General features: G+C 35.6%; 1 long non-coding RNA gene across 1 annotated transcript in view; it reads right to left on the reverse strand.

The window, feature by feature from the left end:
- The window catches only part of LOC309653121, a 46,212-nt gene extending 28,752 nt beyond the window's left edge, over window positions 1-17,460 (reverse strand). Inside the window, exon 1 of the long non-coding RNA XR_014258994.1 lies at window positions 57-17,460. This is a non-coding gene — a long non-coding RNA (uncharacterized lncRNA). The remainder of the gene's footprint in view (window positions 1-56) is intronic.
- Window positions 17,461-19,115: the final 1,655 nt, after the last annotated feature.

Genomic DNA, 19,115 nt, shown 5'->3' on the forward strand with positions numbered 1-19,115 from the left:
TTTTTTTTTTTTAGAAATTTCATATAATGTCTGAAACATTTATATTAACTCAACACCTGTTCATAATAAAAACTCTAATCAGTGTTGGTATAGAGGGAACATATCTCAACATAATAAAGTTCAAATATGACAAACCCACAGCTAACAGCATACTCAACTGTGAAGAGCTGAAATCATTTCCTTTAAGACCAGGAGCAAGACAGGGATGTCCACTCTTGCCACTTCTATTTAACATAGTATTGGAAATCCTAGCCATAGCAATCAGACAAGAAAAAATAATAATAAAATGTATCCAAATTGGAAGGGAAGAAGTAAAACTGTTACCATTTGCAGATGACATAATACTATATAGAGAGAACCTTGATATCCCCATGAAAAAGTATTATATCTAATAAATGAATTCAGTAAAGTTGAAGGATACAATATTAATATACAGAAATCTGTTGCTCTTCTATACAATTATAATTCATTATCAGAGTGAAAGAATGAAAATAATCTCATTTAAAATTGAATCAGAAAAAAAAATATCTAGGAATAAGCTTAACCAAGGATGTGAAAGACCTATACTCTGGAAACTATAAAATATTGATGAAAGTAATTGGAGATGATACAGCAAAATGAAAAAATATATCATGTTCATAGATTAAAAGAATTATTATTGCTGAAATATCCATATCACCCAGAGAAATCTACAGATTTAATGTAATCCCTACCAAAATGCTCATGACTTTTTTACAAAATTGGAACAAATAATCCTAAAATTTTTTGGAACCACAAAATATCCCAAATAGCCAAAGTAATCTTGAGAAATAAAGAATAAAGCTAGAGGTATCATGCCCCCTGACTTCAGACTATACAACAAAGTTATAGTAATCAAAACAACATGGTACTGGTACAAAAACAGATACATAGGTCAATGGAACAGAATTGAGAACCCAGAAATAAACCCACGCACTTATGGTTAATTAATCTATGACAAAGTAAGCAAGAAGATACAATGGAAAAAAGAGTTTCTTCAATAAGTGGACCTGGGGAAACTGGATAGCTACATATAAGAGAATGAAAGTAGAATATTTTCTCACACCATATACTATATATTTTATATATATAAAATTAAAGACCTAAATGTAAGATTGGAAACCATAAAACTCCTAGAGAAAATATAGGCAGACACTCTTTGACATAAATTGCAGCAATATTATTTTGGATCTGTCTCCTAAGGCAAAGGAAAGAAAAGGCAAACATAAACAAATTAGACCTTATTAAACTTAAAAGCTTTTGCACAGCAAGGGAAACCATTGATAGAATGAGACAACAACCTACTGAATGGGAGAAAATATTAGTAAATGATATGTCCAATATGGTTTTTAATATCCAAAATATACAAGCAGCTCATCAACTCAATATAAAAGAAAATACCCAATTAAAAAATGAGCAGAAGTCTTGAATAGACTTTTTTCCCAAAAAGGACACACAGATGGCCAACAGGCAAATGAAAAAATGCTCAACATCACTAATCAATAGAGAAATGCATATCAAAACCACAATGAGATATCATATCACACCTGTCAGAATGGTTGTCATCCAAAAGATCACAAATAAAAATTGCTGACAAGAATGTGGAGAAAAGGGAACCTTGTACACTATCAGTGATAAAGTAAATTGGTGTAACCACTGTGGACAATAGTATGGAGGTTCCTCCAAAAACAAAAAACAGAACTACACATGATCCAGCAATTCCACTCCTTGCTATATATTCAAAGAAAACTAATACACTAATTAGAGAAGATAAGTAAACCCTGATGTTTATAGCAGCATTATATACAATTGCTAACATATGGATGCAACTTAAGTGTTTTTCAACAGATGAATGCTTAAAGAAGAAGTGGTATACATATCCAATGGAATATTATTCAGCCTTAAGAAAATGGATTTTTGTCATATGTAACAACATGAGTGGACATGGAGGATACAATGCTTAGTGAAGTTACTTGGATATAGAAAGACAAACACCATATGTTATCATTTATATGTGAAATCTAAAAAATAAAATAAAATAATATAACAAAATAGAAACAGGTTCATAAATATAGAGCTCAAACTAGTGTTTGCCATTTGGGGGAAAGAAGGAAGAGGGACAAGATAGAGGTAGGGGATTATGAGGTACAAACTACTATGTATAAAATAAATAAACTAGAAGGATATGTTGTATAGCACGGGGAATGTATCTAATATTTTATAATAACATTAAATGGAGTACAATTTATAAAAATATTGAATCACTATGTTGTACACCCAAAACAAATATAAGATTGTAAATCAACTATACTTCAATAAAAATTAATTAACTAATAATAAAATATCTTTTCAATAAGTCTGATGTCTGTGCTTCCTCAGAAATTGTTTTTGCCAATTTATTTTCTTCCTTTGAGTGGGCCACATTTTCCTGTTTCTTTGTTTGCCTTGTGCTTTTTATTGGGCATCTGAAAAATGAACACTTCCAGGATTGTTATATCAGTTTTGTGCAAGGGCAGTTCTCTGATTATTAGCTACATATTATTTAAACCTTGAGATCAATCTGTTGTGAAGCCTTAAGTTTATTTCACGTCTTTTTTGAACATATGTTGCCTGCACCTGTGTGTGCTTCTGCATGCCTGAGAGTGGCTCTTGCAATTCCCCTATATACATGGCTGTTTTTGTATTTCTTAATTTCCCAGAGTCTCACCCCAGCTTTTCCTCGGGAGCTTAGAAGTTCTATTGTTTGTCTCTACTAATGATCTTTTGGCACTGTCCTCTGTAACTCTTTACACCCCTTAAAGATTTTATTAGCAGTGCCCACTTGCTTTCTGCCACTTTTCACAACCTGAAATCTAAGTTACACCACTTTCATCCCCTGATCTCTTCTTTAGTCAATACAGAGACTAGTTTTTCAAGCAGTCCCCCAGATCAGGTAGAACTTTGAAAAATAAGGTATCCCTCATGTTTGAGGGAGAGAATGAATTTGGAACTGGGTTACTGCCTTCTCCAGACCAAGACCACGCTACATCAGTGAGGTATGAGGCAAAGGTAAATTAAAATCCCTTCAAATTTCCTACAGTTTTTTTTTAAAGGTTTATTTATTTATTTTTTATTGATTGATTGATTGATTGCTATGTTGGGTCTTCGTTTCTGTGTGAGGGCTTTCTCTAGTTGCGGCGAATGGGGGCCACTCTTCTTCACGGTGCACGGGCCTCTCACTATCGCGGCCTCTGTTGTTGCGGAGCACAGGCTCCAGACGTGCAGGCTCAGTAGTTGTGGCTCACGGGCCTAGTTGCTCCGCGGCATGTGGGATCTTCCCAGACAAGGGCGCAAACCCGTGTCTCCTGCGTTAACAGGCAGATTATCAACCACTGCGCCACCAGGGAAGCCCAAATTTCCTACAGTTTTGAATGTGGCTATTTCCTAATTAGACATTCACTTGATTATTCTAGACTTTGACTCTTCTCCAGAACTCCTATTAAATTAGTTTAGCTAGTCTCTAGTGTTTTTTTAATGTTTCCATGTGGCAATAAAGGCCTGGGGCTTCTTAGTCTGACATTTCTCTGATGTCCTACATAAAAAAAAATACATTTTCCTTCTACCTTTATGTTAGGAACCATTAAGATTTTTAGGGATTACTTAAAAACTTCATGCCAGTTTTCATAAAAAAATAAGACTAAATTTTTCAAACTAATATTTTCTACAAGAAACTGGTGAATGTCTGTTATAGCTTATTCCAGAAGAAATTAATTTTTGTACCAGACAGACCTGGGTTTGTGTTTTGGAACTGTCTCTTACTACACATATATTTGCTTCTTATCTTACCTCTCTCTCTATGCTTCCCTTTACTTATTAGTAAATTGATATTATTATAATACTGCAATTCTCACTTCATAGGATTTAAGGAGGAATTAATTTAGATAATATATTTATAATGCTCAGCACACATCCTGATACATAATAAATTCATAACTAATCACTGATACTTTTTAAAAATTAGTTTATGTTGACACTGATCCATCTATTACCATCCCTTTTTTCAGAGAAAGAAAATATATGGGTCTAATCAAATTGTACAATTTCAGAATAGATTTTAGGCTATAGATTTTTCATTGGAATCATTTTCACAATAACATGACTATAATAAAATTAGGTCAATAGTTCAATCTTCAACAGTGTTAACAACGATTGCATCCTAACATACTTTCTTTTTAATATTTACCTTAATAACTTTGTACAGATAACAGGTTGCATTTTCTGTACTACAAGCAGTCTTAGGTATATTTGAAACTGTTGATCAGTTAATAGAAAGATCAACGTATCATAAACGATTATTTTATACTTGGTTTGTGTTCACCCAAAATTTTTGTGATCAATCTTAACTACATTCAACATGTCAAAATATTTAACTACATGGAGGTGTATTTTGAAATTATTTCATTTCAGTCTGCTCATAGAAACCCTCTCATTTTTTAATGAAATACACTTGCAAGAATCTTCCCTTTAGAGAATATTTTCTCACCTCTTGAAATGTAATTGAAAGTATTTTTCACCGTGCTAATATCCTATACGTGTGTCTTAATTGGCCATATAGTTAAAAATAATGTAATTTGTTTCCTTTTTGCTGTAGATTCTTGGAGGCTGACATACTGCCAAATTCAGTTTTGAAATGAATAAATTATCTCATCTTATGTCAGAGGAAGAGAGTGGAGGCTTGCTAAAGATATATATTATTAGTATAGTAATAACTAATAACAACAGGCCAGTCACACTATTATGTCTAGTATTTCTAAATTAGGACTTACCTTAGAATTTATTGTTATTCACTCATTGGTCTTTTCGTACTACGTGTTCTGCCTTCTATTTTTAAGTATTATTTTTCCTTCTCTCACTAGTTCACTTATGTAAATGAGATTATATCCACAGAAACTTTCAGAAGCAGAGATTTATTGTAGAACTTTGGAATTATGAGAATCTGGCTAAAATCAACATTGCTAAATTCAGTTCTAACTCCCAAAGGGGAAAAATCTAGTAAAAAGTCAATGATAGGAGAAACAAGGGACTTTTTATAACTAGCTATATTCATTCTGGACCAATGAGATATTATCACTGATGAACTGGGAAGAGTTTTGACCAATGCACATTCTTTAGTATGTAAAACAATCCCATGGGCATGATGAGAGGAAAAATACTAGTGGAAAACTAAGGCAGTAGAAAAGGTATTATGTTTCTCTTTACTTTTTACTCTGAATAAAAATAAACTCTCAACTATTAGCTACACATTCATGTTTAAAACGGGCTTCTTTAGAAATGTGAACCCCATCTCCCATTTTCCCAAAATCTATTAACTACAGACTTTTCAAATTATGAATGGAAGATAATCATTTCAATTACTTCACTTAAGTAGAAGAGTAAAAGTTTTATTTTTCCATTTTCCCAAGATATGCAAATGTTGTTTGTCTAAATTTATGAATGAGAATCTTCATGAAAAGGACATTTTGAATACTTATTATTTGAAGGTTATGAGTAAGCATAACCCCTTCTTTGTGAACACAAGGCAATGTTTTTTTAAATTACACATTGGGAATAATCTCTAAGACACAGTTTCACAATATTTTGCATTCATTTAAAAGTGAAGTATATTTTATTTGTCTCCTTGCCAACATTTTGAAGTCTCCTTCCCAGGGTCCTGTCCTTTTTTATGAACCCCTTAGGACTGCTTTGATGCTTCTCAAATGAAAGATTCTACTCCCTTGAACACATGAAATTGTCAGAATTGGACTCTTTCCCAGAATGAAGGAGACTGTTGGAGGATGAATTTAAATTGAACTGTATCCACTCCATCCTGAGCTGCATTCATTCCTATCATCAGTATTTTTTTAAAGTGCTTAACAAGGACAATATTTTCAGTACTAAACCTGAATTACTAAACCAAATATCATAACTTCCAACAATACAAATATCATTCTTTCTTTTTAACAATCTTTCTTTCCTAGTGACACACCTTCTTCCAATAATTTGCAGGTGAATGCTAAGTGTTCCATATTATAATTAGGGGACAAAATAAACCAGAACTATAACTAACATCCTACCTTTATTTATTTACCCCATTGGTCATATTATTAATAACAACAAAAATATCCATAGCCATTTCCTTATGTACAGTTTTCTCTGTAATTTCAGAGACTACTCAGATCAACTACCAAACATATTAAGGAAAATTTGTAGTTATATTTTTCAGAATGTGACTTGATGGTGAGGTTTTGTTGATTTTGCAAAAGTATTAGTTGCTTCTGTGATCTGTAGCACAACCCCAGTAATACATACAAAGTGTTGCTATTTAGAATAAAATAATTTGCATTTTAGTTTCTGATTTCCAGTAGCAAGTGTTAGACTGCCCTCTGCAGTTCTCAGAGCCAGATCACATTTGCTTAGTTTGAAACAAGTGGAAACACTAAACAATTTATTTGAAAAAATCAAATGTAAACTGGGTACTGAGAAATTACCTTTTACTACACATTTATAACTTTGTTTCTCACCAAAATTCCCCCCACACAATTGAAGCTTCTTGGTACCCTGAATGTTCCCAGCACTTTCTGTTGTATGTTCATTGTACTACTGCCTGAGGTTTTTTCCTTGCTGACTGACCCAGACCTTGGCCCCATCCAGCCTCCATGAACACATGGCAAATTTTTTCCTGCTTGGGTGTGCACGTGTCCAAATTTCCCTTTTCTCATAAGGACACCAGTCATTGTATTAGGGCCCACTCTAATCCAGAATGACCTCATCTTAACTTGATTACACCTGTAAAGACACTATTTCCAAATAAGGTCAAGTTCACAGGTACCAAATGGTAGGACTTGAATATATCCTTATAGGGGATACAAGTCAAATCACAACACTTGGTGCTGGGTTGCCTTCTCTACTTAAGGTATAGCTCCTATAATTAACCCTTCTTCTGTATCCTCATTTTTTATTTTTATTACCCAGTTTTACTGAGACAATTAACATATAACATTGTGTAAGTTTAAGGTGTACAATTTGATGATTTGTTGCACATATATATTGCAAAATGATTACCACAGTAGGGTTAGTTAACACCTACATCACACAGTATAATCACTATTTCTTTTTGTGGTGAGAATATTTTAAGTCTACTCTCTTAGCAACTTTTAAGTATATAATACGGTACTGTTAACTACAGTCACCACACTGTCTATTAGATCCCCAGAACTTATTCATCTTATGATTGGAAGTTTGTACCTTATGACTGACATCTCCACATTTCCCCAACCCTGCAGCCCCTGGCAACTACCATTCTACTATCTGTTTCTATGATTTCAACTTCTTTTATATGTCACAAATAAGTGAATCATATAGTATTTATCTTTCTCTGTGTAACTTATTTCAGTTAGTATAATGCCCTTACATTTAATCAGTCTGGTCACAAATGGAAGGATTTCCTTTTTACCATGGCTGAATTATATCCCATGGTATATCACATTTTCTATGTCCATTCATTTATAGACGGACATTTACGTTGCTTCCATATATTGGCTATTGTAAAAATGCTTCAATTAACATAGGAGTGCAGATGTCTCTCTTTTTTTAATATATATTTATTTATTTGTTTTTATTTTTGGCTGTGTTGGGTCTTTGTTGCTGTGCACGGGCTTTCTCTAGTTGCGGTGAGCAGGGGATACTCTTCACTGCAGTGCATAGGCTTCTAATTGCAGTGGTTTCTCTTGTTGTGGAGCACAGGCTCTAGGCACACGAGCTTCAGAAGGTGTGGCACACAGGCTCTAGAGTGCAGGCTCAGTAGTTGTGACGCACAGGCTTAGTTGCTCCGTGGCATGTGGGATCTTCCTGGGCCAGGGATCAAACCTGTGTCTCCTGCATTGACAGGCGGATTCTTAACCACTAAGCCACCAGGGAAGCCCTCTCTTTTTTAAAATATTTTAATTTTATTGGAGTATAGTTGATTTACAATGTTGTGTTAGTTTCAGCTGTACAGCAAAGTGATTCAGTTATATATATATATACATATATTCATTCTTTTTTAGATTATTTTCTCAAATAGGTTACCACAAAATAGAGAGCAGAGTTCGCTGTACTATACAGTAGGTCCTTGTTGGTTGTCTATCTTATAAATAGTAGGGTGTGTATGTTCATCCAAAGTTCCTGATTTTTCCCTCCCTCACAATGTTTCTGCTTTGGTAACAAGTTGGTTTAGATTTCTGTAAGTCTGTTTTTGTTTTGTAAATAAGTTCATTTGTATATTTTTAAAAATTAGTTCCACATATGAGTGATATTATATGATATTTGTCTTTGTCTAACTTACTTCATTTAGTAAGATAATCACTTGGTCAATTGATGTGGCTGCAAATGGCATTATTTCATTCTTTTTTATGTCTAAGTAATATTCCATTGTACATATCTACCATATCTTCTTTATCCATTCCTCTGTCGATAGACATTTAGGTTGCTTCCATATCCTGGCTATTGTAAATAGTGCTGCTATGAATATTGAGGTGCATGTATCCTTTCAGATTATGTTCTTTTCTGGATATATGCCCAGGAGTGGGATTGCTGGATGATATGGTTATTCTATTTTAAGTTTTTAAAGGAACCTCCATACTGTTCTCCATAGTGGTTGTACCAATTTATATTCCCACCAACAACAATGTAGGAGGGCTCCCTTTTCTCCACACCCTCTCCAGCATTTATTTTTTGTAGATTTTTTGTTGACGGCCATTCTGACCAGTGTAAGGGGATATCTCATTGTAGTTTTGATTTGCATTTCTCTGATAATTAGTGATGTTGAGCATCTTTTCATGTTCCTGTTGGCCATCTGTATGGCTTCTTTGGAGAAATGTTTATTTATATCTTCTGCCCATTTTTTGATTGTATTTTTTGTTTTTTTCTTATTGAGCTGCATGGGTTGTTTGTATATTTTGGAGATTAATTCCTTGTTGGTTGCTTCATCTTTTTGTTTTGTTGATGGTTTCCTTTGCTGTGCAGAAGATTTTAAGTTTAATTAAGTCCCATTTGTTTATTTTTGGTTTTATGTTAATTGTTCTAATAGGTGGATCAAAAGAGATATTACTATGATTTATGTAAAAGAACGTTCTGATTATGTTTTCCTCTAAGAATCTTATACTGTCCAGCCTTACATTTAGGTCCTTGATCCATTTCAGATTTTTTTTTTTTTTGTGGATGAAGTTAGAATATATTCTAATTTCATTCTTTTATGTATAGCTGTCAGGTTTTCCCAGCACCACTTATTGAAGAGACTGTCTTATCTCCATTGTATATTCTTGTCTCCCTTGTCATAGATTAATTCACAATAGGTAAGTGAGTTTATTTCTGGGTTTTCTATCCTATTACATTGATCTATATTTCTGTTTTTGTTCCAGTACCATACTGTTTTGATTACTGTAGCTTTAAAACTTCCAACAAACAGAAGTCTAGGGCCAATGACTTCTTCACTGATGAATTCTATCAAACATTTAGAGAAGAGTTAACACCTATCCTTCTGAAACTCTTCAGAAAAATTACAGAGGAAAGAACACTCCCAAGTTCATTCTATGAGGCCACCATCACTTTGATTGCAAAAGAAGACAAAAAAAAAGAGGATGGAGACCTTCAAAATGGCAGAGGAGTAAGACATGGAGATCACCTTCTTCGCCACAAATATATCAAAAATACATCTACATGTGGAACAACACCTACAGAATACCTATTGAATGCCGGCAGAAGACCTCAGACTTCCCAAGCAGCAAGAAAATCCCCACATACCTGGGTAAGGTAAAGCAAAAACAAAAAACAGAGACAAAAGAATAGGGATGGGACCAGCACTTCTGGGAGGGAGCTGTGAAGGAGGAAAAGTTTCCACACACTAGGATGGATGTTCACTGGCAGAGATGGGGGTAGGTGGGCGGGAAGCTTTGGAGCCATGGAGGAAAGCACAGCAACAGGTGTGCAGAGGGCAAAGGGGAGAGATTCCTGCACAGAGGATCGAAGCCCACCAGCACTCACAAGCCCGAGAGGCTTGTCTGCTCACCCACCAGGTCAGGTGGGGCTGAGAGCTGAAGCTTGGGCTTTGGAAGTCAGATCCCAGGGAGAGGACTGGGTTTGGCTGCATGAACACAGCTGGAAGGGGGCTAAATCACCACAGCTAGCAGGGAGGATGTCAGGGGAACAGTCTGGAACTGCCTAAGAGGCAAGAGACCATTGTTTTGGGGTGCACAAGGAGATGGAATTCCTTCCCTGTCTGCCCACAGAAGGCAGAACACCACAAACGAACTCCAGAGACAGGCACATGATGTGGCTATCAGCTCAGACCCCAGAGACTGGTATGAAATGCTAACGCTGCAGCTGCAGCCACCAAGAATCCTGTATACAAGCACAGGTCACTATCCACAACCCCCCCTGGGGAGCCTGTGCAGCACACCACTACCAGGGCCCCGTGATCCAGTGACAAGTTCCCCAAGACGACATATGGTGCACCTCAGGCTGTTGCAATGTCACGCCAGCTTCTGCTGCCACAGACTCTCCCTGCATTCCAATTATAACTACAGTACCCCTCCCTCCACACAGCCTGAATAAGAAAGAGCCCCCTAATCAGCCGCTGTTTAATCCCTTCCTGTCTGGGTGGGAACAGAGGCCTGAGGGCGACCTACACACAGAGTTGGGGTCAAGACCAAAGCTGAACTCCAGGAGCTGTGCAAAAAAAGAAGAGAAAGGGAAATTTCTCCATGCAGCTTCAGGAGCAGTGGAATAAATCTCCACAGTCAACTTGAGGAACCCTGCATCTATGGAATAACTGAATAGAAAAAGGATCATCCCAAATTGAGGCAGTGGACTTTGGAAGCAATGGTAGACTCGGGGTTTTCTGTCTGTGACTGATTTGTTTCTGATTTATATGTTTATATTAGTATAGATTTTAGCACTTGCTATCATTGGTGGATTTCTTTACTGGTTTTGTTGCTCTCTTTATTTTTATTATTGTTTTTTTTTATTAAATGTTTTTTTTCTCCCTTTTCTTCTGAGCCACGTGGCTGACAGGGTCATGGTGCTACGGTCTGGTGTCAGGTCTGAGCCTCTGAGATGGGAGAGGCAAGTTCAGGACATTGGATCACTAGAGAACTCCCAAACCACAAAATATCAAACAGCAAGAGCTCTCCCAGAGATCTCCGTCTGAATGCTAAGACTCAGCTCCACCCAAAGGCCAGAAAGCTCCAGTACTGGATGCCCCATACCAAAAAATGAGCAAGACAGGAACACAACACCACCCATTAGGAGAGGCTGTCTAAAGTAATACTAAGTTCACAGACACAAGAAAACACACCAGCAGATGCAGCCATGCCCACCAGAAAGACAGGGCACAGCTTCATTCACCAGAACACAGGCACCACTCCCCTCCACTAGGAAGTCTACAAAAACCACTGAAACAACCTCACCCACAGGGGGCAGACACCAAATACAACAGGTACTATGAACCTGCAGCCTGTGAAAAGGAGACCACATACACAGTAGGTTAAAATGAGAAGACAGAGATATATGCAGCAGATGAAGGAACAAGGTAACAACCCACCAGATAAAAAAATGAAGAATAAATAGGCAGTCTACCAGAATAAGAATTCAGAGTAATGAGAGTAAAGATGATCAAACATCTTGAAAATAGAATGGAGAAAATACAAGACATGTTTAACAAAGACCTGGAGGAAATAAAGAGCAAACAAACAATGATGAACAACACAATAAATGAAATTAAAAATTCTCTAGAATGAATCAGTAGCAGAATAACTTAGGCAGAAGAATGGATAAGTAACCTGGAAGGTAAAATAGTGAGAATAACTACCACAGAGCAGAATAAAGAGAAAAGAATGAAAAAATTGAGGACAGTCTCAGAGAACTCTGGGACAACTTTAAATGCAACAACATTCGAATTATAAGGGTCTCAGAAGAAGAGAGAAAGAAAAGGTCTGAGAAAATATTAGAAGAGATTATAGTTGAAAACTTCCCTAACAAGGGAAAGGAAATAGTCAATCCAGTCGAGGAAGCACAGTGAGTCCCATACAGGATAAATCCAAGGAGTAACACACCGAGACACAAATTAATCAAACTATCAAAAATTAAATTCAAAGAAAAAATATTAAGAGCAGCAAGGGAAAGGCAACAAATAACATACAAGGGAATCCCCATAAGGTTAAGACCTGATCTTTCAGCAGAAACTCTGCAAGCCAGAAGGAAGTGGCAGGACATATTTAAAGTGATGAAAGGGAAAAACCTACAATCAAGATTACTCTACCCAACAAGGATTTCATTCAGATTCGACAGAGAAATTAAAACACTTACAGAAAACAAAAGTTCACAGAATTCAGCACCACAAAAACAACATTACAACAAATGCAAAAGGAACTTTTCTAGGCAGGAAACACAAAAGAAGGAAAAGACCTACAAAAAAAAACCCAAAACAAGAAAATGGTAATTGGAACATACATATTGATAATTACCTTAAACATGAATGGATTAACTGCTCCAACCAAAAGACACAGACTGGCAGAATGGATAAAAAAACAAGAACCATATATACGCTGTCTACAAGAGACAAACTTCAGACCTAGGGACACATATAGACTGAAAGTGAGGGGATGGAAAGAGATATTCCATGCAAATGGAAATCAAAAGAGAGCTGGAGTAACAATTCTCATATCAGAAAAAATAGACTTAAACAAAAGACTATTCTGAGAGACAAAGAAGGACACTACATAATGATAAAGTGATCAATCCAAGAAGAAAATATAACAATTGTAAATATTTATGCACCCAATACAGGAGCACCTCCATACATAAGGCCAATGCTAACAGCCATAAAGGGGAAATTGACAGTAACACAATAATAGTAGGGGAAGTTAACACCCCACTTTCAGCAATGGACAGATCATACAAAATGAAAATAAATAAGGAAACACAAGCTTTAAAAGACACATTAAACAAGATGGACTTAACTGATATTTATGAGACGTTCAATCCAAAAACAGAATTCACTTTCTTCTCAAGAGCTCATGGAATATTCCCCAGGATAGATCATCTCTTGGTTCATAAATCAAGCCTGACTAAATGTTAGAAAATTAAATCATATCAAGTAACTATTCTGAGCACAACGCCATGTGACTAGATATCAATTACAGGAAAAAAAACTGTAAAAAATACAAACACATGGAGGCTAACAATACGCTACTGAATATCCAAGAGATCACTGACGAAATCAAAGAGGAAATCTAAAAACACCTAAAAACAAATGACAATGAAAACATAATGACCCAAAACTTGTGGGATGCAGAAAAAACAGTTCTAAGAGGGACGTTTAGCTATACAATCTTCCCTCATGAAACAAGAAAAACTTCAAATAAACAACCTAAACTTGCACGTAAAGCAATTAGAGAAACAAGAACAAAAAAACCCTAAAGTTAGTAGAAGGAAAAAAATCATAAATATCAGATCAGAAATAAATCAAAAAGAAATGAAGGAAACAATAGCAAAAAAAAAAAAAAAACACTAAAAGCAGGTTCCTTGAGAAGATAAAAGAAATTGATAAACGATTAGCCAGACTCATTAAGAAAAAAAGGGAGAAGACTCAAATCAACAGGATTAGAAATGAAAAAGGACAAGTAACAAATGACACTGCAGAAATACAAAGGATCAAGAGAGATCACTACAAACATTTATATGACAATAACATGGACAAAATGGAAGAAATGGACTAACTCTTAGAAAAGGACAACCTACTAAGACTGAATCAGGAAGAAATAGAAAATATAAACAGGTCAATCACAAGCACTGAAATTGAAACTGTGATTTAAAATCTTCCAATAAATAAAAGCCCAGGACAAGATGGCTTAACAGGCGAATTCTATCAAACATTTAGAGAAGACCTAACGCCTATCCTTCTCAAACTCTTCCTAAATATAGCAGAGGGAGGAATACTCCCAAACTCATTCTACGAGGCCACCAACACCCTGATAGCAAAACCAGACAAATATGTAACAAAGAAAGAAAACTACAGGCCAATACCATTGATGAACATAGATACAAACTTCCTCAACAAAATATGAGCAAACAGAATCCAACAGCACATTAAAAGGATCATACACCATGATCAAGTGGGGTTTATCCTAGGAATGCAAGGATTCTTCAATATACACAAATCAATCAATGTGATACACCATATTAACACACTGATGAATAAAACCATGTGATCATCTAAATAGATGCAGAAAAACATTTGATAAAATTCAACACCTAATTAATATAAAAACCCTTCAGAAAGTAGGCATAGAGGGAAATTATCTCAACATAATAAAGACCATATATGACAAACTCACAGGCAACATTGTCCTCAATGGTGAAAAATTGAAACCATTTCCATTAAGACCAGGGATAAGACAATGTTGCCTACTCTCACCACTATAATTCAACATTGTTTTGGAAGCTTTAGCCACAGCAATCAGAGAAGAAAAATAAATAAAAGGAATCCAAATCGGAAAAGAAGTAACACTGTCATGGTTTGCAAAAGACATGATAATCTACATAGAGACTATTAAAGATGCTACCAGAAAATTACTAGAACTAATCAATGAATTTGGTAAAGTAGCAAGATACAAAATTAATGCACAGAAATCTCTTGCATTCCTATAAACTAATGATGAAAAATCTGAAAGTGAAATTAAGAAAACACTCCCGTTTACCATTGCAACAAAAAGAATAAAATATCTAAGAATAAACCTACCTAAGGAGAAAAAAGACCTGTATGCAGAAAATTATAAGACACTGATGAAAGAAATTAAAGATGATACAAATAGATGGAGCGATATACCATGTTCTTGGACTGGAAGAATCAACATTGTGAAAATGAATCTACTACCCAAAGCAATCTACAGATTCAATGCAATCCCTATCAAACTACCACTGGCATTTTTAATAGAACTAAAACAAAAAAGTTCACAATTTGTATGGAAACACAAAAGACCCCGAATAGCCAAAGCAATCTTGAGAAAGAAAAATGGAGCTGGAGGAATCAGGCTCCCTGACTTCAGACTATACTACAAAGCTACAATAATGAAGACACTATGGTACTGACACAGAAAGAAAATATAGATCAATGGAACAGGAGAGAAAGCCCAGAGATAAATCCACGCACATATGGTCACCTTATTTTTGATAAAGGAGTCAAGAATATACAATGGAGAAAAGACAGCCTCTTCAATAAGTGGTGCTGGGAAAACTAGACAGCTACATGTAAAAGAATGAAATTAGAACACTCCCTAACTCCATACACAAAAATAAACTCAAAATGGATTAAAACCTAAATGTAAGTCCAGACACTAAAAAAATCTTAGAGGAAAACAGTCAGAACACTCTATGACATTAATCACAGCAAGATCATTTTTGATCCACCTCCTAGAGAAATGGAAATAAAAACAAAAATAAACAAATGTGACCTAATGAAACTTAAAAGCTTTTGCATGGCAAAAGAAACCATAAACAAGACAAAAAGACAACCCTCAGAATGGGAGAAAACATTTGCAAACGATGTAACTGACAAAGGATTAATATCCAAAATATACAAACAACACATGCAGCTCAATATCAATAAAACAAACAACCTAATCCAAAACTAGGCAGAAGACCTAAATAGAGATTTCTCCAAAGAAGATATACAGATTGCCAACAAACACATGAAAGGATGCTCAACATAACTAATCATTAGAGAAATGCAAATAAAAAATACAATGAAGTATCACCTCACACCCGTCAGAATGGCCATCATCAAAAATCTACAAAAATAAATGCCTGAGAGGGTGTGGAGAAAAGGCAGCCCTCTTGCACTGTTGGTGGGAATGTAAATTGATACAGCCACTATGGAGAACAGTATGGAGGTTCCTTAAAAAACTAAAAATGGAACTACCATACGAGCCAGCAATCCCACTATTGGACATATACCCTGAGAAAACCATAATTCAAAAAGAGGCATGTCCCACAATGTTCACTGCAGCTCTATTTACAATAGCCAGGACATGGAAGCAACCTAAGTGTCCATCGACAGATGAATGGATAAAGAAGATGTGGCACATATATACAATGGAATATTACTCAGCCATAAAAATAAACGAAATTGAGTTATTTGTAGTGAGCTGGATGGGCCTAGAGTCTGTCATACAGAGTGAAGTAAGTCAGAAAGTGAAAAACAAGTATCGTATGCTAACACATATATATGGAATCTAAAAAAAAAATGGCATGAAGAACCTAGGGTTAGGACAGGAATAAAGAAGGAGACTTACTAGACAATGGAGTTGAAGACACAGGGAAGGGGAAGCATAAGGTGGGACAAAGTTAGAGACTGGCATGGACATATATACACTACCAAACGTAAAATAAATAGCTAGTGGGCAGGAGCCACGTAGCACAGGAGATCTGCTCGGTGTTTGTGCCCACCTAGCAGGGTGGGATAGGGAGGGTGGGAGGGAGAGAGATGCAAGAGGGAAGATATATGGGGATATATGTATATGCACAACTGAGTCACTTTTTTATAAAGTAGAAACTAACACACCATTGTAAAGCAATTATACTCCAATAAAGATGTTACAAAAAATACCTACAAAGAAACCACAATGAAAGCAGGATGACCAAAAACCTGTGGAATGCAGCAAAAGCAGTTCTAAGAGGGAAGTTTATAGCAATAAAATCCTACCACAAAAAACAAGAAAAGTCTCAAATAAACAACCTAACATTCCACGTAGAGCAATAAGAGAAAGAAGAAAAAAATTTTAAAAATCCAAAAGGTAGAAGAAGGAAAGTAATCATAAAGGTCATAACAGAAATAAATGAAAAAGAAATGAAGGAAATTATTGCAAAGACAAATAAAACTAAAACCTTTGAGAAGGTAAACAAAACTCATAAACCATTAGCCAGACTCATCAACAAAAAAAGGGAGAAGGCTCAAATCAACAGAATTAGAAATGAAAAAGGAGAAGTAACAACTGACACTGCAGAAATACGAAGGATCATAGAGATTACTACAAACAACTATATGCCAATAAAATGGACAACCTAGAAGAAAAGGACAGTCTTAGAAAAGCACAACCTTCTGGGACTGAACCAGGAAGAAATAGACAATATAAACAGACCAATCACAATCACTGAAATTGAAAATCTGATTAAAAATCTGCAACAAACAAAAGCCCAGGACTAGACGGCTTCACAGGCGAATTCTATCAAACATTTAGAGAAGAGCTAACACCTATCCTTCTCAAATTTTTCCAAGGTAGAGCAGAGAGAGGAACATTCCCAAACTCATTCTACATGGCCACCATCACCCTGATACAATAACCACACAATGATGCCACAGAAAAGGAAACCTACAGGGCAATATCACTGTTGAATATAGATGCAAAAATCCTCAACAAAATACTAGCAAACAGAATCCAACAGCACATAAAAAGGAACATACACCATGATCAAGTGGGGTTCATCCCAGTAATGCAAGGATTATTCAGTATACGCAAATCAATTAATGTGATACACCATATTAACAAATTGAAGGATAAAAAACATAAGATCACCTCAGTAGATGCAGACAAAGCTTTCAACAAAATTAAACACCCATTTATAATAAAAATTCTCCAGAAAGTAGGCACAGAGGGAACCTACCTCAACAAAATAAACGCCATATATGACAAACACACAGCCTACATCTTTGTCAATGGTGAAAATTTGAAACAATTTTCTCTGACATCAGGAACAGGACAATGTTGCCCACTCTTTCCACTATTATTTAACATAGTTTTGAAGTTTTAGCCGAAGCAATGAGAGAAGAAAAAGAAACAAAAGAGATCCAAATCCGAAAAAAAGAAATAAAACTTTCACTGTTTGCAGATAACATGATACTATACATAAAGAATCCTAAAGATGCTACCAGAAAACTACTAGAGCTAATCAATGAATTTGGTAAAGTAGAAGGATACAAAATAAATGCACAGAAATCTGCTGCAGTCCTATACACTAATGATGAAAAATCTGAAAGAGAAATTAAGGAAACACTTCCATTTACCTTTGCAAAAAATAAAATAAAATACCTAGAAATAAACCTATCTAAGGAGACAAAAACCTTTATGCAGAAAATTATAAGACACTGGTGAAAGAAATTAAAGATGATACAATCAGATGGAGAGATACACCATGCTTTTGGATTAGAAGAATCAACATTGTGAAAATGACTCTACTACCCAAAGCAATCTACAGATTCAATGCAATCTCTACCAAACTACCACTGGCATTTTTCACAGAACTAGAACAAAAAATTTTACAATTTGTATGGAAACACAAAAGACCCTGAATAGCCAAAGCAATCTTGAGAAAGAAAAACGGAGCTGGAGGAATCAGGCTCCCTGACTTCAGATTATACTACAAAGCTACAGTAATCAAGACAGTATGGTACTGGCACAAAAACAGAAATATAGATCACGATAGAAAGCCCAGAGATAAACCCATGCACATATGGTCACCTTATCTTTGATAAAGGAGGCAAGCATATACAGTGGAGAAAAGACAGCCTCTTCAAAAACTGGTGCTGTGAAAACCAGACAGCTACATGTAAAAGAATGAAATTAGAGCACTCCCTAACACCATACCCAAAAATAAACTCAAAATGGATTAAAGACCTAAATGTAAGGCCAGACACTATAAAACTCTTAGAGGAAAACATAGGCAGAACACTCTATGACATAAATGACAGCAAGATCCTTTTTGACCCACCTCCTAGAGGAATGGAAATAAAAACAAAAATAAACAAATGGGACCTAATGAATCTTAAAAGCTTTTGCACAGCAAAGGAAACAATAAACAAGACAAAAAGACAACACTTAGAATGGGAGAAAATATTTGCAAATGAAGCAACTGACAAAGGATTAATCTCCAAAATTTACAAGCAGCTCATGCAGCTCAATATCAAAAAAACAAACAACCCAATCCAGAAATGGGCAGAAGATCGAAATAGACATTTCTCCAGTGAAGATATACAGATTGCCAACAAA

The sequence above is a fragment of the Balaenoptera physalus genome, assembly GCF_965194825.1.
Source record: "Balaenoptera physalus genome assembly, chromosome: X".
Classification (NCBI taxonomy): domain Eukaryota; kingdom Metazoa; phylum Chordata; class Mammalia; order Artiodactyla; family Balaenopteridae; genus Balaenoptera; species Balaenoptera physalus.